The sequence below is a fragment of the Pristiophorus japonicus genome, chromosome 3 (assembly GCF_044704955.1).
Source record: "Pristiophorus japonicus isolate sPriJap1 chromosome 3, sPriJap1.hap1, whole genome shotgun sequence".
NCBI classification, from domain to species: domain Eukaryota; kingdom Metazoa; phylum Chordata; class Chondrichthyes; family Pristiophoridae; genus Pristiophorus; species Pristiophorus japonicus.
In genome coordinates, this window is record NC_091979.1 from 114836132 (window position 1) to 114858195 (window position 22064).

Sequence of the window (22064 nt, forward strand, 5' to 3'; positions counted from 1 at the left end):
AAGCCTTCGTTAAATCCCACCGGCTGTCTTCCCACCCAGAACCTGTGGGAAGCGCTAATAAAGGTCCAGAGGCTACTTAGTGATGCAAGGTAGGTGGCAGAATCGGCTTCTTTCACTGTCATGCAGGGGTCTCGTGTTTGGAAAGTGGGGAAATTCCACGGCAGAGTAGGCCTAATCATACATTTTGGATGGGTGCCCTTGCTGCCTGCTCAATAGAGGACATTCAAATTCAGAATGATGGGATCTTGACTTGACTTGTAGCCTGGTGTTATTTGCTGAACTGGGCATCTATGTATTTCTTTTTCTGGTAACTACCTTGTGTAAAAATATAGAATGTGATTAATATCATTTACTGTACCAATGTATCCACCTGAGTTGATGTAATCTATATTAGCATGGATTTCTGAGCAAAACAGAATTGTAATTATTCCTTTGTTATCTTCTTTTGAAATCCGAATATGTTTTCTACAACTGAGTTTTCAGTTTTGTTATGAGCAATTTTAACTGTTGGTAGGGTTAAAGTCACCCCCTCAAAGTCAGAAGAAAAGATTTCAAAATCACAAATGACGCATGGGGGATAAAATTGATAAAATCAAACCTGCAACATGGATATAAGGTACACTGAGATCCAGTGGTCAGAATTGCAACATTTTAAATAAGGTAATGTTAGAGACAACCTCACATGGAAGAAGTGTAGTAATATGTTTTTTTTCCAAATGAGATGCATGATCACATGCCTACAAATAATTGGGTACATTTTGCAGACATTCTGATGCCATTTGGATTATGGGAAAGATAAAGAAAGACTCCTATTGGCTAAATTGGTTGTTAATGTCGCTTGATTCAATTCTTGAATCTTGCAATGGTCTATAACAGTTGCCCATAATTTTAATAGAAAAAAATGAAGTAAAGGTGTGTTTAATCTGCAGTTTTAAAAAGGAAAAGATTAGCAAAAATAAATGTGGGTCCCCTGCAGGCTGAGACAGGAGAAATTATAATGGGGAATAAGGAAATGGCAGAGAAATTAAACAAATACTTTGTGTCTGTCTTCACGGAAGAAGACATGAAAAACCTCCCAGAAATAGTGGAGTACCAACAGTCTAGCGAGAATGGGGAACTGAAAGAAATTAGTATTAGTAAAATAATAGTACTTGAGAAATTAATGGGTCTGAAAGCTAAAAAATCCCCTGGACCTGATGGCCTACATTCTAGGGTTTTGAAAGAGGTGGCTATAGAGATACCCCTCATTCATAGGCGGTCCCTCGAAACGAGGATGACTTGCTTCCACGCCAAAAAATGGACGAGTTCACAGGTGTTTCAATGAAGGACCCGAACTACATCCTGAAGGGTGGAAGGTGCCTGTGCGTGAATTTTTTTAACGTGGTATGGCCATTGCACACCAGCCACCACACGGGCTTGACAGAACTAAGTCTTGGTCCAGTGGCAAGGATTATCCAAGACAACTGGAGACCAGCTCTGCTGCACAGACCTGGTACGCACACGTATCGGCACAGTGTGGGCTGGCCCGTGCTGCCCCTGGGCCCCTGGCCCCAAACTCGCGCCTCCCCTGGGCCCTGATCACATCCCTGTACAGTCTCTCGCCTCTCCTTCGCCCCAACCTCGCCACTCCTGCTGTATCTGCTCACGCTCCAATCACCGACCTGGATCTTGATGACGTCACTCTTCACAGCCGTTGCCCTCCTGCACCAGCTCGCTGTACTTTGAAGTGGTACGCCGCCACGCTGCCCATGGCTGCAGCTCGCCGCTCCTTTTATGGCTCCAACCTGCCACTGATGTTCCCTCGCAGGTCGGGGCCTCCACACTATAGAGATAGTGGATGCATTGATTGACATCTTCCAAAATTCCATAGATTCTAGAACGGTTCCCGCAGATTCGAAGATAGCTAATGTAATCCCGGTATTTAAGAAAGGAGAGAGAGAGAGAAATCGGGCAACTACAGACCAGCTAGCCTGACATCAGTAGTAGGGAAAATGCTAGAATCTATTATTAAGGACTTGGTAACAGGGCACTTAGAAAATAATAATAGGATTGGGCAGGATCAACATGGATTTATGAAAGGGAAATCATGTTTGACACATCTGTTTTTTGAAGTGGTAACTTGCAGAATAGGTAAGTGGGGAACCAGTGGATGTGGTGTATTTGGATTTTCAGAAGGCATTCGATAAGGTGCCACACAAGAGGTTACTGAACAAAATTAGGGCTCATGGGATTGGGGGTAATATACTAATTTGCATGGATTGAGGATTGGTTAACGCACAGAAAACAGAGAGTAGGAATAAACGGGTCATTTTCGGGTTGGCAGGCTGTAACTAGTGGAGTGCCGCAAGGATCAGTGCTTGGGCCCCAGCTATTCACAATCTATATCAATGATTTGGATGAGGGGACCAAATGTAATATATCCAAGTTTGCTGATGATGCAAAGCTAGGTGAGAATATAATTTGTGAGGAGGGTGCAAAGAGACTTCAAGGGGATATAGACAGGCTAAGTGAGTGGGCAAGAATATGGCAAATGGTATATAATGTGGAGAAATGTGAAGTTATCCACTTTGGTAGGAAAATAGAAAAGCAGAGTATGTTTTAAATGGTGAGAGATTGGGAAAGGTTGGTGTTCAGAGGGACCTGGGTGTCCTTGTACACGAATCACTGAAAGTTAACATGCAGGAACAACAAGAATTGAAGAAAGCAAATAGATTGTTGGCCTTTATTATAAGAGGAATTGAGTAGAAGAGTAAAGATGCCTTACTGCAATTATATAGGGCCCTGGTGAGACTGCACCTGAAGTATTGTGTACAGTTTCGGTCTCTTTACCTAAGGAAGGATATACTTGCCATAGAGGGAGTGCAACGAAGGTTCACCAGACTGATTCTTGGGATGGGGCAATTGCCCTATGAGGAGAGATTGAATAGATTAGGCCAATATTCTCAAGTTTAGAAGAAAGATAGGTGATCTCATTAAAACATACAAAATTCTTACAGAGCTTGACAGGGTAGATGCAGGGAGGCTGTTTCCTCTGGCTGAGGAGTCTAGAATCAGGGGTCACAGAATAAGGGGTCAGCCATTTAGGACTGAGATGAGGAGAAACTTCTTCACTCAGAGGGTGGTGAATCTTTGGGACTCTCTACTCCAGAGGGCTGTGGAGGCTCAGTCTTTGTGTATATTCAAGTCGGAGATCAATAGATTTTTGGATATTAAGGGAATCAAGGGATATGGGAATAGTGCAGGAAAGTGGAGTTGAGGTAGAAGATCAGCCATGATCTCATAGACTTGTGGAGCAGGCTCAAGGAGCCAAATGGTCTACTCCTAACTTTTATGTTTTTAACATATGTTGCTCCTTTTTAGTATTCCATCTTTCAGCATAACATTCTCTCGTAAATGAAATATCAAAGTAAAGGCACAGCTGCTCACTCATTTTCTGTTTCCACTAAGTTCTCTTTTGATTGTGGCACTGCAGTCTATAAGTTCTTTTCTGTTTTTTTTCTCTCTTCCTGTCTCCTTTGGTCTTCCTATACCACTCAATGTCCCATAGGGAGAATGGACTGCAGTCTGAAAATTCAATTTGGGGAGTCGCACTTAGTCATTAAACTTTGTAAAGATTTAATGGGTGTATGTTCTTGTAATGTCTGCAAGCTTGTAATGTTTGTAGCTCCACACTGTGGATGTGGACATATTGTGTACTGCAAGTGCAGGGTTAATAATAAACACCCAGGCAGATTTCCGGAGACTTCCGAGAGAGCTGCCTGCAATGTTAGGAAGCTGTGTGTGCTGTGCTCTGTGAATATATCACATTTGGCGACTGAGATGTGATTTTTCAGATGATTTAAAGCTTAAATTTTGTTGGTGAAGGATTCTGCCAGAGAGACTTTGGAAATTTCTGTCTTTGGAAAAAAGCTACAAAATCCGAGATAAAATACAGCACACGGTGTGAACAGCTAGAGATTAAAATGGCAGGTGTGTTGGGATATTTGGGAGAATATAGACACGACCGGGAACGTTTTAAAGCGTATGTGGATCGGCTAGAAATGTATTTCACTGCAAATAACATAATCGAAGTTCCAAACAATGCAGTCCAGAACCGGGCTGTGTTGGAACGTAAGAAACCAATCTTCTTATTGGAGGCAGGACTGGCATTATACGAAACCCTTGTAAATCTGTTTGTGCCTGACGAGCCAAAGGACACAACGTTTAAAGAGATTTTAACGAAGCTGGAGCAGCACTATAACCCCAAACCATTAGAAATTGCTGAAAGCTATCGTTTCGGGATTCGGAATCAAAAGGCTGATCAAAGTATCAGTGATTACATTGTTGCATTAAAGAAGCTATCGATGCACTGTAATTTTGGAAACTTTCAAAACCGAGCATTACAAGATCGTTTTGTTTGTGGGGTAAAAAATGATGCGATCAGAAGGAAGTTATTGATGACGGATGACTTGACTTTTGAGATTGCTCGTCAGACAGCGAGGTCGATGGGCATGGCCGAACAATATTCCCGAGAATTAAATAATAATTACGGTCATCAGTCAACCGAGGTAAATCACCTGCAGGTTCAAAATAAAAGATGGGCATGGCCGAAAGTCTCAGAAACTGGAAATTCTACCAGAGCGTCAAAGTCGTGCTATAGGTGCCTGGGACAACACATTGCTCAAAGTTATCCATACGTGAAGGCAGAGTGTTTCTTCTGCAGAAAGACTGGGCATCTTGCGAAGGCATGCCAACTGAAGGGTAAACCAGCTTTTAAAGCTATGAGTCCAGAGTTCAAAGCTATGAGTAGAAATCCAAAGAGACTACATAGCATGGAAGAACAACAACAGGACGAGGAGATGTTAGAGTTACATGTCATCAGGAGCACGAGGTTAACGGACAGCGATTCGGAAAGCATCAAAATCCACATAGATGTTGTGGGATTCAAGATACCAATGGAAATTGACACGGATGCATCCGTGAGTGTAGTACCGGAGTCACTGTACCTCGACAAATTGCGTGATTTCCTACTGGAGAAATCCAAGATCGAGCTGGAAGGCTACTCGGGAGAGAAAATTCCTGTGGTAGGTCGTATCACCATACTGGTGAAATATAAAGATCAATTTCAGAACTTGCCTATAATAGTAGTGAAAGGAGACAAGTCTGCCTTACTACGAAGAAATTGGTTGAGCTCACTGAAGCTGGATTGGAGTAAGATTTTCTGTGTGGAAGCGAGATTTTCATCAACGGATGAGGTTATCAAGAAGTATCCGAAGGTGTTCTGTGGAACGGACAGTCCGATCCAAGGCTTAAAGGCGAGTGTCAGGGTACAGAAGGATGCTAGATCAGTTTACTACAAGCCACGTTCCATACCATATGCAATCAAGGAGAAAGTTGAGCAAGAACTCAAAAGACTAGAGACTGAGACCATTATTTGTAAGTTAGATCGATGTAATTGGGCTACACCCATTGTTGTTGTACCTAAGTCCGATGGTAAGGTAAGATTGTGTGGTGATTATAAAGTAACCGTAAACCAGGTTCGAGAGGGTAATGTCCCCAATACATTGCCGAATATAGAAGATTTGTTCACAACACTGACAAGTGGTCAGATCGTCTCAAAACTAGATCTTATGAATGCCTACTTCCAGCTTGAACTAGATGAGGAGTCAAAGTCAAGTTTGACTATAAATACTCATCTAGGCCTATATCAATTTAATAGGCTACCATTTGGAGTGTCTTCCACTCCTGCCATATTCCAAGGGGTGATGAACCAGATTTTGCAAGGTATTGAAGGGGTAGTATGTTATTTGGATGACATACTAGTTTCAGCACCAAATAGGCAAATTCATAATAACATATTGAATGAAGTCCTCAAACGGCTAGAGAAGCACAGAGTTCGAGTGTCTGCTTGTAAGTGTGAGTTATTTAAAAACTCAGTGGAGTACTTAGAGTACAGAGTAGACAAAGATGGTTTACATCCAACCATGGAAAAATTGGATGCGATCAGAAATGCACCCACTCCCAGGAATGTCACTGAACTTCGTTAATTCTTGGATCTTTTGAACTATTATGGGAAGTTCCTACCAAATTTGGCTACAGTATTACATCCACTGAATGAACTTTTGAAAAAACAGGTCCATTGGAAGTGGTCAAAAGAATGCGATACGGCATTCAAGGAGTGTAAAAGCAAATTGGTAGAGAGCACCATGTTAGTTCACTATGACATATCTAAGGAAATTAAGCTAGCATGTGATGCCTCTCCATATGGAGTTGGGGCAGTGATCTATCATGTATCACGTAGTGGGGAGGAGAGACCAATTGCTTTTGCTTCACACACTCTCGGTGCCAGTGAGAGTAATTATGCGCAAATTGAAAGGGAAGCTTTGGCATTAATTTTTGGGGTCAAGAAGTTTCACAAATACTTGTACGGTCATAAGTTTACCATCGTTACGGACCATAAGCCCCTAACAGCAATCCTCCATCCAAAGTCCCCAGTTCCAACATTAGCTGCAGCCCGAATGCAGAGATGGGCTTTGATTTTGTCAGTGTATACAGATGATCAGCTGATCACAGTAATGCTGATGCAATGTCTAGATTGCCTTCCCCATCACAAGTTACACCCTTTTAGGAAAGAAGTGTTTTATTTTTCACACATTGATAAACTGCCACTCACAGCTGAAGAGATTGGTAGAGCAACCAAACGTCACCCAGTGATGTCAAAGGTGTAGGATTATATTGCAAATGGATGGCCAAGCCAGGTAACAGACATTCTTCATTCGTAGGAATGAATTATCAGTCGATAAAGATTATATCATGTGGGGTGCAAGAGTGGTTATACCAAATAAATTCAGGTCCAAATTATTAGAAGACCTCCATGACCAGCACCTGGGAATGTGCTTGATCAAGAGTTTTGCACGCAGTTATTTATGGTGGCCAGGTCTTGATAAAGATATAGAGTACATCGTGAGTCAGTGTACGACATGTCAATCGATAAGCAAGCAACCACCACCAGTACCATTATAGCCATGGAAATGGCCTCCTTGGGTGTGGCAATTTGATTTTGCTGAGTTAGAATCATTGTGATTGATAGCCATTCGAAGTGGGTTGAGGTGTTTCCAATGTGGAAAATAACATGTAAAACATTGGACATTTTACAAAAATTATTTTCTTCATTTGGCCTCCTTGAAGAAATTGATTTGGATAATGGACCACAATTTCATTCAGACGAATTTCCACAATTCACGAGCAAAAATGGTGTGAAACATACCAAGGTTCCACCATACCACTCTGCTTCGAATGGTGCAGCAGAGCGCACTGTACAAATTGTAAAACGTGCCTTCATAAAACAAATGTTAGATCCAAATCCAAGGAAACGACAGTTGTCATTGGATCACAAATTGCTAATTTTTTGATTACATATCGAAATACTCCTCATACAACTATGGTAGAACACCAGCAGAGTTGTTTCTCAAATGACAGCCACGAACCAGATTCTCGTTGTTAAAGCCAAATTTGGCACAGTCCGTAGAAGAGACACAATTAAGACAGAAAGAGATTCAGGATAGAGGTAAAGTAAAAGAGAGAAGTGTGAAATTAAACCAGAAGGTGAGAGTGAAGAACCGTCACCATAAATGGTTAAAATGGTTACCAGGAAGAGTGGTGAAGATATGTGGTCCTCGCACATATTTGGTAAAGATGTTTGATAATGGACAGGTTAGGTTTGTTCATATTGATCCTATTTTACCTACAGACATGGAAGGAGTTGAAGATGGGAATGATTCAATTATTTCTGACTCATCAGATAGTTTTGATACACCAAAAGCAAATCCTAAATCCAATGTACTGGAAACAAATCCAGGAGAGAATCAGAATGAAAGTCTGAGTCCGAGTCAGGAAAACAAAGAGCCTGAAGTTAGAGTGAGTTCAAATGAAAATCAAGGACATTCCGTGGAGGAAAACGTTCCTCAGGATGAGCCTCAAATGAGTTTCAATTCGACACCATGTTTGGAAGGTTCTGTTCGAGAGCGAAAGTATCGTCTTCGAAACAGAAAACAAGTGGTAAAGTTAAATTTGTAAAGATGGAAAAAAAAAAGTTTAGATCCTGTGTTATGTATAAACATGAAAGTTATGTATGATGTTTGTTATGATGGCTTCTTCATTAAGGAGGGAGAAGTGTAATGTCTGTAAGCTTGTAATGTTTGTAGCTCCACACTGTGGATGTGGACATATTGTGTACTGCAAGTGCAGGTTTAATAATAAACAGCCCAGGTAGATTTCCGGAGACTTCCAAGAGAGCTGCCTGCCATGTTAGGAAGCTGTGTGTGCTGTGCTCTGTGAATATATCATAGTTCTCAAGTATACATTTCTGGCAGGAGCTTTGCCTCCTGGTTGGAATAGAAAATTGTGGGCAGCACACTCTCAGTTTCTCTATGTACAGCCAGTTGACAAGCTCCTATCAGCGCAAACTCAAAAAAAGGGCTTCAATATATTTTATTTGATTATCATCCAGCATTAAATAGCATTTGTACAATATGCTAACAGCCTTTCACTGCTTATACATTTTTTTCTGAATGGTCAAATATTAATTGTTTAGAATAGCATGACTATTAACCAAACCAAACCAGTTAATAAGCAACGAAAAGTAGTTGAGACATTTAAAAACTTAACATTGAGCCATTGTACTCTTTCATCTTGCAGTCAAACAGCAGTATATTGGTAGCAATGGGGATGCTTTATTTAGAAAGAGCAAAATTTATGGCTGGAAAAAAGAAAGTGCCAAGTTAGATTTAGTGACCTGCTCTGCTCATTGTTAAAAAACTTGTGCGGCTGCGTTCCAGTCCTCTAATGCTGCATATTTCATTCTTGTTACTAACAAAAGAAGGGTTGCATTTATCTCCACAGGAGGGAACTGAATCAATTGACTATATTCTTAATCACGAGGCTTTATGCAGGTAATTTTAACACTTCCCGTCCCACGATGGATGGGAGGGGGTCGGGCGTGGGGGGGTTAAATTGGTACAAATGTGAAACTGACCCCAACCCGCTGTGAACGAGCCCACTTCCAGTTTAACCGTGGCGGATTTAGGGTTGGCCGAGTAATCTGCTCTGTAGAAGCGGGTCATGATTTTAATATTTAAATGAGGCTGCATTCCTCAGATTTTGGCAGCCATTCGAATTTAACGCCTGCAAGCCTGATTTCACGGGGTTTGGGAAACCCAGCAGCTGAAGGGAGGCGCCACTCGCCAGATCTGTGCTTTTCCAGAACAGCTTGTGAAGCAGGAGTGCTTCCTGAACCCCAAGCCCCTCAAACAAACCTACTGCCACGATCTCTCCATCCCGCGATCTTCAGACCACCCCCCCCCCCCACCCCCGCTGCGATCTTTTCCTTCCTCCCTCGTTGCTATGCTCCATCTTTTCCCCCCCACCTTCCCCGTCATCCTGATCTTCTCAATTGTCGAGGCTAATCCCAAGAGGTTCCTGGTTGCTGCCTTGCGTTGCAGGCTTTCCTGCTAGGAGGCTGACCAGCCTCTTAATCTGGCCGTCTGCCAGGCTAGAAACGGAGTAAAAAAGATGATGAAGTCCTGTAATTAAATCCGGCAGCACCTCCGTCTTACCAATATTTCTCGGTTCCCCAGCCACTAATACGCCCCACTCCCTCCCCGTAAATATCAGGGCCCACGTGTTTATACAAAGATTTGGCAACTGTCCTACCAACCATTTGCACGCCCTTTTCTGAAACTTATGAACAGGAATAGACAATTTGACACTTGAGCCAACTCTGATATTTTTGTTACCCATGATATTTCTCTCTCTTTTGGATCCTTAGTTCCTGAATAAGTATCTTGTCTCTCTTTAAATTCCTCAATGGACTTTGTATCTATGGTCTACTGGGGCAGTATGCTCCACATTCTCACAATGCTTTGTGTGAAAGAGTTATTTATTTCCTGGAATCACTTTTAACCAGATTGTATCCCATTGTTCCGGATTTCCCTATTAAAGGAATTTCCCTGTCTACCCTGTCTACTGCATTATTTTAAACCCTGTAGTGAGATCACTGCTTAAACTCTTAATTCCCTGGGAATTAAACCCCGTAGTGAGATCACTGCTTAAACTCTTAATTCCCTGGGAATATATTCCAAATTTACCCAGTATCTCATTTTAGCTCATTACCTTTATCCCAGGAATCATCCTGGTGAATTTTCACTAGACTTTCTACAAGGCCACTATGACCTCTCTAAGGTAGGGAACCTAATTCCAAATGAGTTTTGACCAGTAATCTGTATAACTGTCACGGAGGAATGGTGTGGAAAGAGGAAAGACTGGCATTTATAGAACGACTTATCCTGTCGCTGAAATGACTAAAAGCGTTTCACATACAGCAAATTACTTTTGTAGTGCAGTGACTGTTATGTAGGCAAATGAGATGTGTTGTGCAGCAAGTCTGCATGAATGCCTTGAAAGTCCAATATTAATCTATGAGGAGTCTCTGCTAATCATCTCAGAAACAGAAAGTTACTCCCAAATATAATTGGCTCCACATTGAACTAACATCTGCATATAATGAATGTTTAATGCAGTAAGTTGGTGATCTTGATTATGGGATTTACTGTATATCATGAGAAAAAGCTTAAAATTTAATATTTAAGGTACATGAGGAATAATAAATTGGTTACCAGCTTAAGATGATCTTTGATAGGTTTTGACCCTAGTTTGCAAAATTTATGCTGTCACTTTTTTCAAAGCCATTAGAAGGTGATTAAAACAATGCAATGAATCTTGTAATTTTATTAATTTGCTATTTCTTTTGACTCTTTCATTTTGTTGTAATACATTAGTACACATACCTGAACTGATCCAGAGACTTTCAGGTCATTGATAAAGATGATTAAGAGTAATGTTTAAATTGAGGTAATTCAGATTAACCGTCATTAGACAACGAGAAGTGTGCTGTATTTATTTTGTGGCCTGTCACTTTGTCTTTGTGAAAGTTAGTTGAACCTTCATCCAAAGTGTCCCTTGATTAACATAGCCGCTGGATATAATTGCTTTCAACATTTTCCAGTTTTTAATATGGCAGGGTGGAAAATGAATGAATTGACAAATTGCCTGTGGTCTTGTTGTATTCTGGTGCTCTAGGGAATGAATGAATTCGGTCCCTGGGTTGGGGGAGGGTTGATTGTATCTAACTTTCTACATTCCATTTCAAGTACACAGTGAAGGGAGACTTTCCTGCATGTGTACCAGCCTATTTTAAATTCCGGATTTAGAGGATCTGGTTGGCTTAGTGAAAAGCTTTATCTTGTGTTTTAAAAATATTAAACTCAAAACCCAATTATTCATTTGACCTCTAATTCTTCAGCAAAACTTGCTCAGTACTGGAAGGTGGATAACTTGTATTGAAGACAGATTTTTACCTATTTATAAAACTATTGAATTATAAAATAATTTTAGTAATACATTTTTCACTTGCCTTTTTGTAGCAGAATTGTGACTTAAACCTCCCCAAAATTATGCTGACTGACAAAAATGTACTTTTGACAGCATTAGATTATGATTTGAATTCTTTATTAGCAACAGTGCACAGAGTTAATTGCTAGTGTTTTCTGCAGGCCGAAAGGAATTTATATTGTAGTTTAGCTAATATTCTAATATATTTCATTCTGAACTATGCATAATATTATGTAGTTCAGTAAATTCTTGATGCCCATGGTCTGATTATTGTCATTGGATGTGAATGATTATCAATAGGGAATTGTTTATGCATTAATATGTTCATGGCTGGTTCCTATTGAAATAAAAACTATTTTAATATGCTAATATTAATTGGAAACAGACCTGAGTTGTACCTGTTCTATAGTATTTTTGGCTGAATGGGTGAGCGTTCAGTTCCATTCATCATTGCTTTTCAAATTGGAGGACAACATCCTGATGTAATTGACCAATGGCTTACCATCTAATTTAATTATGGAAAATGTAGCTTTTTTTATGAATGGGCTTTTGTTGCACCTTCAAAGGTGTTGAAAGAATACTTCTAGAAATTTAACTCAACTCTGAAGTCAATCTACAACCAGCAGAGCGTCTGATTCCCTGGTAGTGCTTCACTATTTCAGAGGTGAAATGGTTCAATGCATGTTGACATAGCTCAGGGGAAGTGTTTACTTTTAATATGTATTGAGAATAGGAAAATTTGTAATTCCTATAATATATATGGTTTTATGCTGAATACTGTTTATTTATCTGCTGTGGCTCAGTTGGTAGCACTCATCCCTCTGAGTCAGAAGATTGTGGGTTCGAGCCCCGTTCCAGAGACTAGAGCACAAAAATCTAGGCTTACACTCCAGTGCAGTATTGTGCTGCTCTGCCGGAGGTGCTGTCTTTCAGATGAGGCATTAAACCATCATCATTATCATTTTCATCAAGGTCCTGTCTACTCTCAAGTGAATAAAAAAGATCCCATGGCACTATTTCAAAGAAGAATAGGGGAGTTATCCCTGGTGTTATGGCCAATATTTATCCCTCAATCAACATCCTGAAAACAGATTATCTGGTCATTATCACATGCTGTTTGTGGGATTTTGCTCTGCACAAATCTTTCCTTTCCTCTGCCTACTGAAGATGAGGGAAGTAACATGGAAGCACGTGGAATCTTCCAATAATCTGGAGTACAATGGCAAGGCTTCTCTCTCCCATTGCTGGGTCTCATTGTCGTTCACCAAGATATTGTGCATTTAAAGATACATTCTATATCGTAGGGAACATGAGCCCTGCTTGCAGGAGTGTTCAGTGATGCAGAATATTTTGCATAATACCCAAAACCTTAACCCTGTGATTGACTGCTCTGATCCTCTGGGTGTCAACAATTTGCATAGTAATAAAAAGGGGGAAAAATTAAGATTGCATTCGTGGTTGAACTGGTTTTGTATTGTAGGCGTTTTAAATGCAAGTCATAGAGACTTGAGCTATTGGTATGAGTTTGTAATGAAAAAGAAACATATGATTGTACCTAAATTGAACAACTATGAACTTTTAAAGGTTGGTAAAAAGAAGAAAATTAAGTTACAGTCGAGGTCTAATTTCTCTCCATTGATGAAAAATGAACTGTTGAAATGAAATACATGACTAAGTTTACTGGCTAATAATAGAAATGCAGGAAATGCATAATGGGTTGATCACCATTTGCAGGGATAAAAGACAATTTAACGTTATGGGTAGAACTCTTTTTAGTAGAATTGGAGAGAGGGAGCAAAAGTTAAAAGAAACACGTACCCCAGTCATAGGGCCCAAATTTGGCCCACATGTTTTTTCGGCGCACTCACGTGAAATGCGCTGACTTCCTAGGCTCAAAACGGTGCCAAATAGATATCCTCGGATTCTGGCCACTCTGTTGACTCTCCCGGGGCTTGGCGCGGCGTGGCAATTCATTGGGGGGTGGAGCTAGGGCCCTGCGTGTGAAAGAGCATTGCGCATGCACATTGGAGCGTTCGTGCATGTGCAGTAACGAATAACATTGGCAATCGGCCATTTTTTAAAGGGAAAGGAAACAGATTGATTTTTGGTCCGTTGATTCCTGCAGCCAGCAGTCTGTGTCTTCTGGGAGTCCAGCCTGCCTGTGTGTTCTGCGAGCCTGTGGCCTGTTCCCTGTGCTCTCCCGCCCGGTCGTCGCAGCCGCACCTATCCCCGGCCGAGTGGCGTCTCGCACCAGCCGGCCGGCCCGCTGCCCGTTGATTCCTGCAGCCAACAACCTGTGTCTTCCGGGAGCGGAGCCCAGCCCAGCCTGCCTGTGTGTTCTGTGAGCCTGTGGCCAGTTCCCTGTGCTCTCCCGCCAGGTCGTCCCGCCTGCACCTATCCCCGGCCAAGTGGCCCCTCGCACCGGCTGGCCCGCTGACTTCCCAGGCCCGAGTTAGGAAGGTAGGACTTAAGTTTTATTTTTTATTTCTTCTTGATGGTTTTTATGCTTCTTGAATGTTGTGCTTTGTAAGGTCCTCCCCGCTTCCCTTCTCGCCCCATCTCTGGCTACCTGTACTGATTTCTTAACTCTCCGCAAGGGTTTTGCTGTGCAGCCACAAGTGGCCACATACACTGGCCTAAGTTAGTTTGGAGCAACTATTAGCTGTCCAAAGTGGTCTAAATGGCCAAAACTCGTGCAGGGGCTGGTAACGGCCCCTTTTGAAAAAAGCTGAACTAAACTAAAAAAATCCTAACTAACTCACTTACACTGCGCAAAGTGAATGTGCAAAATGGGGATTTTTAAGATACTCCAGAAAAATCAAGTTGCTCCAAAAAAAACGAAGCAACACTTGGGCAATTTTGGGCCCATGGAGAGGAAGATGTTAGGTTAAAACTTTGGCTTCCGGAAAAGAAGGTACTTTCTTTAACTTGGTTGAATTTTTGGGGGAAGTTCCAAATTTGGTGGATGTTGGAAGCCTGATCGACATTGTCAAAGGCTTTTAAAAGTCTAGATATACAAAGTGCTGCACAAAAGACCACTAAGGAACCTTGAATCTTGTGCAATTGGTGAACAGATATTGGGTTAGATAAGGAATAGTTGTATTACCATAGACAGAAGGTACTTTGTTATGTATGGAGAAAGAGTCAGACTGAACTCTGTGAGCTCAAAGTAAAGTGTGACCTTAGTCTTTTATTGCAGGTCTCCAGAGTGCCTCTCCAACCTGTGAGGCCTCCTTAAATACTTGTGCTCCCGAGGCATTATGGGATCCCTTGGGACTCCAGGGGATGAGCTCTCTGGTGGCTGTACAGAGTAAATACGTTTACATATACAACAACACTCCCCCTGCCCCCCCCCTCCCCCCACCCCCAAAGTCAGTATGTAACTATTTACAATGTGAGTCGATCTGGGGCCCTTCTTGTCCTGGTTGATCGTCTCAGTATGAAAGCTGGTATTGTTGAATCATTTGTTGGGCCCTCGCTGGGCTGCTGTGTAGCTGGCCTTGCTGGGCTGCCTGGTATGTTGAGCCCTACGCGGTTGAGTCGACTAAGAACCTCCTCCAGGTTCTGCAGATGCTTGACTGTGTTCCGACCTGTGACCAAGATGTCGTCCTGGAAGACCACGGTGTGCGGGACCGACTTCAGTAAACTTTCCATGTTTCTCTGGAATATCGCCGCCGCTGATTGGATTCAAAACGGGCATCTGTTATAAACAAAAAGACCTTTGTGCGTGTTGATGCAGGTGAGGGCCTTCGATGATTCCTCCAGTTCCTGCGTCACGTAGGCTGAAATCAGATCCAGCTTCGTGAAAGTCTTTCCTCCCACCAGCGTTGCAAAGAGGTCGTCAGCCTTTGGTAGTGGGTATTGGTCCTGCAGGGAGAAACGATTGATAGTTACTTCGTAATCACCACAGATTCTGACGTGGACTGGGACAATAGGACTGGCCCACTCGCTGAATTCGATCGGTGAAATGATGCTCTCTCTTTGCAGCCGGTCTAGCTCGATCTCTACCCTTTCTCTCATCATGTACGGTACTGCTCTCGCCTTGTGATGGATGGACCGCGCCCTTGAAATTAGGTGGATCTGCACTTTCGCTCCTTGGAATTTCCCGATGCCTGGTTCGAACAGCGAAGGAAATTTGTTTGAGACTTGGGCACATGAAGTGTCGTCAGCGGGCGATGGCGCTCGGACGTCATCCCAGTTCTAGCGTATACTTCCCAGCCAGCTCCTGCTGAGCAGCGTGGGACCATCGCCCGGTACCACCCAGAGTGGTAGCTTGTGCACCGTTCCATCGCAGGAGACCTTTACGGTAGCACTGCCAATTACAGAAATCGGTTCTTTTGTGTAAGCTCTTAGTCTCGTGCGAACTGGAGTTAAGACTGGCCTTGAGGCCTTGTTGCACCACAACCTTTTGAAAGTCTTTTTGCCCATGATGGATTGGCTCGCGCTCGTGTCCAGCTCCATTGACACCGGGAGTCCATTTAGTTCAACATTCAGCATTATCGGGGGACAATTCGTGGTGAATGTGTGCACCCCCTGTACCTCTGCCTGCTCGGTCTGAGGCTCTGGTTCATCGTGATCCTCCGTGGATCTGTCCTCCTCTGCAACATGGTGGTTTGCAGGTTTAACAGGTTTTGCAGCTCGCTTGCACACTCGTTGGAGGTGTCCATTATTTCACAGCCTTTGAATCGGCATGAATGGAAACAATGATCACCCCCGCAGCACCAACAAGGTGTTCATGGCCTTGCATTCATCACCCTTGATGGTGGACTCTGAGACATCTGCAGATGTGTAGCTGCAGGCATGTGTGACCTGCCCTGTACGTTACGGTTCGAAAACAACATTAAGTTGTTCACAGTACTTGTAGCAGCATTTGTGTGCTGACAGATTTGCTTCATATTCAAAAAATTGTCACTGGTGGCAATGAACGTCTGGGCTATTGCTAAGGCCTTACTCAAGGTTGGGGTCTCTACAGTCAAAAGTTTGCGAAGTATGGTTTCGTGGCCAACACCAAGTATGAAAAAGTCACTGAGCATGTGCCTCAAATGTCCTTCAAATTCGCAATGTCCTGCAAGGCGTCTTAGCTTGGCGACATAACTCGCCACTTCCTGGCCTTCAGACCTTTTGTAGGTGTAGAACCGGTACCTCGCCAGCAGAATGCTTTCCTTCGGGTTCAAATGCTCTCGGACCAGTGTGCACAAATCGTCGTACGATTTCTCCATGGGTTTCACTGGAGTGAGCAGATTCTTCATGAGGCCATACGTTGATGCCCCACAGACGGTGAGGAGGATCGCCCTTTGTTTGGCAGCGTTCCCTTCCCCATCTAGCTCGTTGGCCACAAAGTATTGGTTGAGTCGCTCCACAAAAGTTTCCCAATCATCTCCCTCCGAGAATTTCTCCAGGATGCCCACTGTTCTCTGCATCTTTGGGTTCGCTATCTGTATCTCGTCGCCAGTTGTTGTGTATGGAGAAAGAATCAGACTGAACCCTGTGAGCTCAAAGTAAAGTGTGACCGTAGTCTTTTATTGCAGGTCTCCAGAGTGCCTCTCCAGCCTGTGAAGCCTCCTTAAATACCTGTGCTCCCATGGGATTATGGGATCCCTTGGGACTCCAGGGGATGAGCCCTCTGGTGGCTGTACAGAGTAAATACAAGTCCACATATATAACATAGTTATTAACAGTTAAGGTTCTGCTTGGAGGCTGCTCACTAGTGAAGCCTCGCAGGGTTTGCTAATAGGCCCCGTTGCTTTTTATCAGTGATCTGGATGAAGGCACTGGGGGAACTATCGGCAAGTTTGCAAATGATGCAAAGATTTGTGTGGCTGTAAACATCTAATGGGACCGTGACTGGCAGATGTCTTTTCGTATAGATATTTTAACATGATGCATTTGGGATGTACTTCTAGGGCAATTAAATCTAAAAAAGACCTTGGTCAGATAGCATCTGGAACACTGTGTCCAGTTTTGGTACCCTCACATGGGAGATGTCGAGGTCCTGGAGGTTCAGAGGAGGGCCATTAGATTGATACAAGTTTCAATGCCCCCTCAGCTAGCAGGACAGATGGAGAGAGCTTGGGCTTTTTATTTTGGAATATTGTAGACTTTGAAGAGATTTGACTTGAGGTTTTTAAAATAATGAAAGCATTAGACTCTGTCTGAGTGGATAGGCTATTTGAGCTAGGTGGGACGGGGAAGGCCAGGGGACGTGGATATAAGTTATGAAAGAATAAACGAGGTTAGATGCGAGGAGGTCGTTCTTTTCAGTCATTGGAATGTTGTTGCATGCCGATGTTGCCTAGTAAATAGTTTTCTTCTTGTCAAATTTCCTCATCAGATTGATTTATCTTCCATTACTCTGAAGGGGGATGACAGCAGCTGATGTTTGTATCTCGAGATTCTGTACTGTCTCCTAACTCGTAGGGTGCATTAATAAGGGAAAAGGAAGATATTCTTGATGTCCTTATTGTGAAAGGACTTTTCAGTGTTAACTGAGCATTGCCCATCATTAGCATGGCCGTAGCAAGAAGGTTCTGCTGTTGTAAATGATGCTTCATGTGTGGCCCAATCCAGCAAAATAAGCACCGGAGCTCAACAAAGCATTGAATGGAAAGCCGGAATTCATAGCTAGCTTAGGATTCCTGGATAAATGTAAAAGTATTGAGGTTCACTTGAGCATAAAACTAAGGCTTGTGGTGAATGGCAAAGGTTATTGAAAACTTGGGGAGTGACTTGTGATTAATGTTAGATTATGTATTCCACTGGATTTCGTGCATGGAAGGATTATGAGGGGTTCTTGCTGCATGTACTAAGTGCAGCCAACATTGTACTTTCAGCAAACATCTAATCAGGCAGCATTTTAAAGAATAGTCCTGGCCTGTCACAGTTTTAGGCTTGTTCTGGAGGCAGGTTTTCTTCTTTGATTTCTTGAATTTTCCCAAAAAGAAAATTCTCAATGCTTGAATCAAATGTTAGCTTCTCCCTGCAAATATACAACTGCCTTGCACCTTGATGCTTATCCATCTGTCCACTAGTGGGGTTAGAAACATAGAAACATAGAAAATAGGTGCAGGAGTAGGCCATTCGGCCCTTCTAGCCTGCACCGCCATTCAATGAGTTCATGGCTGAACATGCAACTTCAGTACCCCATTCCTGCTTTCTCGCCATACCCCTTGATCCCCCTAGTAGTAAGGACTTCATCTAACTCCTTTTTAAATATATTTAATGAATTGGCCTCAACAACTTTCTGTGGTAGAGAATTCCACAGGTTCACCACTCTCTGGGTGAAGAAGTTTCTCCTCATCTCGGTCCTAAATGGCTTACCCCTTATCCTTAGACTGTGACCCCTGGTTCTGGACTTCCCCAACATTGGGAACATTCTTCCTGCATCTAACCTGTCTGAACCCATCAGAATTTTAAACGTTTCTATGAGGTCCCCTCTCATTCTTCTGAACTCCAGTGAATACAAGCCCAGTTGATCCAGTCTTTCTTGATAGGTCAGTCCCGCCATCTCGGGAATCAGTCTGGTGAACCTTCGCTGCACTCCCTCAATAGCAAGAATGTCCTTCCTCAAGTTAGGAGACCAAAACTGTACACAATACTCCAGGTGTGGCCTCACCAAGGCCCTGTACAACTGTAGCAACACCTCCCTGCCCCTGTACTCAAATCCCCTCGCTATGAAGGCCAACATGCCATTTGCTTTCTTAACCGCCTGCTGTACCTGCATGCCAACCTTCAATGACTGATGTACCATGACACCCAGGTCTCATTGCACCTCCCCTTTTCCTAATCTGTCACCATTCAGATAATAGTCTGTCTCTCTGTTTTTACCACCAAAGTGGATAACCTCACATTTATCCACATTATACTTCATCTGCCATGCATTTTCCCACTCACCTAACCTATCCAAGTCCATCTGCAGCCTCATAGCATCCTCCTCACAGCGCACACTGCCACCCAACTTAGTGTCATCCGCAAATTTGGAGATACTACATTTAATCCCCTTTGTTGAATATAAAAAATAACTTTAACCAGAAAATACATCATTTAAAAAAATAAAAAAATCTGAATGTGGAATTAAGTTGAAGGGACTCACCTGTGGACTCAATTTTGTGTCTGTATCCTCAATTTTCTCTTGTAATTTACTCCTCTGAGTAAATAGGATAGTCACTGCTGTAATGTAGGAAAAGCAGTCATTTAGATGGCAGAAAATTTGGAGCAAGGACAGAGGCACAAAGTGTGGCAAACAAACTTATTGCCAATTTTGAAAGGAAAGAACAGAGATTTCAACGGGAATCGTGTAGCAGACGGACGGGATGTTTTGAGGTGTGGTGGTTGGAGGCTTAGCAGCTGGTGATGGGAACAAGAGGTGCTACCCACGAGCAGATCTGCAACTACTTTGTGACAGCCAATTGTTTACATAAGAATTCCAATGCAAACTTTCCTATTACTCATGTTTACAGAGGCAATCTTACACTGTAAATGTTCATACATTAGTGTCACTAAAAATCCTGACAAAAGGAAGTAAGGTTTGTAGACAAGAATTGTGTGCCAATCACAAGATCTGTAATAATGTATGTAGTCTACGTGAATTAGGGTCACATTGACCGATAAAACCTAAAAATGTTTCTTTTCTATTTAAAAGAAGCAAAACATTTTTGTAATACAGGTTGAACCTCCCTTATCCAGAACTCCGTTATCCAGAACCATTCCTGGTGCATGCGCAGAGCTCCAACATGAACAAATTGAAGTCCTTCCTAGCTGCCAACTCCCACAATCGCTGGCTTGACCCCGTGATCCACCGCCACCCCTCCCCCACCCCTACCATGACTTCTCTGCCACACTCCCAAGCCAGCTAGCCCGATATCCCCTTGCTCAGTACCTGTACCATCCAATTTAACGTGACCACCCCTCGTCCAGAAAAATCCCTTATCCAGAACAAGCCAGGTCCCGAGGGTTCGGGATAAGGGTGGTTCAACCGGGAAGGCAGCTGAAGAGATATTTCTTGGCTTCTGATGAATATTAATTTTGTGGTCAGCAGATGGGAGAAAGCGAAGGAAGTGTCATATTTCCATGTAAAGAAAGAGCCGACTTTCTTGAGAAACCCCATCTCGTTCACACAAGTATGAAATCCAGAGTGATATTAGTTTCTCAGCTCCCTTCCCTTGGGTCTCTGCTTAGATTTGAATACATTTTTCTTAATTTTCCCCACGCACCAATAGGTTCTTCCGATTTTACAGTCCACAAATCTGTGCCTTTTCCATAGCAAACTTAAGCAGCTGCACAACCCACTGTTTTAAAAGAAAGAAAGATTTGGATTTATATAGCGTCTTTCACGACCACCTCAAAGCGTTTACAGCCAATAAAGTACTTTTGGAGTGTAGTCACTGTTGTAATGTAGGGAACGCGGCAGCCAATTTGCACACAAGCAAGCTCCCACAAACAGCAATGTGATAATGACCAGATATTCTATTTTTGTTGTTATGGAGAGCAGACAGGACCTCGGTTTAACGTTTCAACTGAAAGACGGCACCTCCAACAGTGCAGTGCTCCCTCAGTACCGCACTGGAGTATCGGCCTAGATTTTTCATGCTAAAGTCCTTGGAGTGGGACTTGAACCCACAGCCTTCTGATTCAGAGACGAGAGTGCTATTCACTGAGCCACAGCTGATCACTTCCCTTTTTATATTTTAAGTATTTTCTGATTTAAAGTTATTTTTAATGCTGAACTCCACCGGCATGAATGATGACAGGACCGTTTATAATCTCTGCTTATCCTTAACCTCTTGAGACCTGAGTTTTAGTTTGTTCGCATCTTCTTTCCACTTCTGTAAATGTTGATTCCTGACTGGGTATGGTTTTGTGACCTTCAGTCATTACTCAGTACCTCACACAAATGGTTATCATTCAAGTGTGAGCCGAGACAGTCAGTGCCAGCAGGCTATTCAATCAAAGGAAGTATTACATCTGACCCCAATCCTGTGCTCTCCTGTCATCCACAGGGAATGCAAACCAGAATGTTACACCAATCTTATCCTGCTATCCCACTGTTTCATGCTTTCATTTAGCCGAAGCCATTACCACTAATTACTGACACCTGCTCTATTTTATTCATGTCCAAGAGGTCAACATTTGTGAAAATGAGATCCTGAGAGAGACATTTTGCTAGAAAATACTTAACTGTAAAAAAGAAAATAAAGAAGCTCATTGAAAATGTGGAGGTGCTTTGTTCACTGTGGAAAAGCTGTACAGGTGCAGCATCGAGAATCCGGAACCCTCGGGACCGAGGCCGTTCCGGATTCTGGACTTTCGATCGTCTTTCTGACATCACGAATCCGGAAACACCCGAGCACTGGTTCGGGTCTTTCCGGATTTCAGAGCGTCGGAGGTGGGGGACACGTAGTGTCGCCGCTGAGGAGCTCTTCGGGCCATCCAGGGTCCGAAGAGGAGCTGTTCGGGCGGGCCCCGCCGAGGAGGAAGATCAGTTCGGGTGGGCCCCGCCGAGGAGGAAGATCTGTTCGGGTGGGCCCCGCCGAGGAGGAGGAGCTGTTCGGGTGGGCCCCGCCGAGGAGGAAGATCTGTTCGGGTGGGCCCCGCCGAGGAGGAGGAGCTGTTCGGGCGGGCCCTGCCGAGGAGGAGGAGCT

General features: G+C 43.1%; 1 protein-coding gene and 1 long non-coding RNA gene across 3 annotated transcripts in view; one reads left to right on the forward strand and one right to left on the reverse strand.

Moving 5' to 3' along the window:
- LOC139259847 (uncharacterized) overlaps nt 1-19579 on the reverse strand; it is a 42443-nt gene extending 22864 nt beyond the window's left edge. Inside the window, exon 1 of the long non-coding RNA XR_011592668.1 lies at nt 19517-19579. This is a non-coding gene — a long non-coding RNA (uncharacterized lncRNA). The remainder of the gene's footprint in view (nt 1-19516) is intronic.
- rapgef4a (Rap guanine nucleotide exchange factor 4a) overlaps nt 1-22064 on the forward strand; it is a 317823-nt gene that overhangs the window by 942 nt on the left and 294817 nt on the right. Inside the window, exon 1 of one of the 2 annotated variants that reach the window (XM_070875727.1) lies at nt 13828-13887. The exons of the other annotated variant lie outside the window; for it this stretch is intronic. The gene's annotated coding sequence lies outside the window, so the exon portion shown is untranslated. Of the gene's footprint in view, nt 1-13827; nt 13888-22064 lie in introns of those variants that run through there. 2 annotated transcript variants of the gene reach the window in all.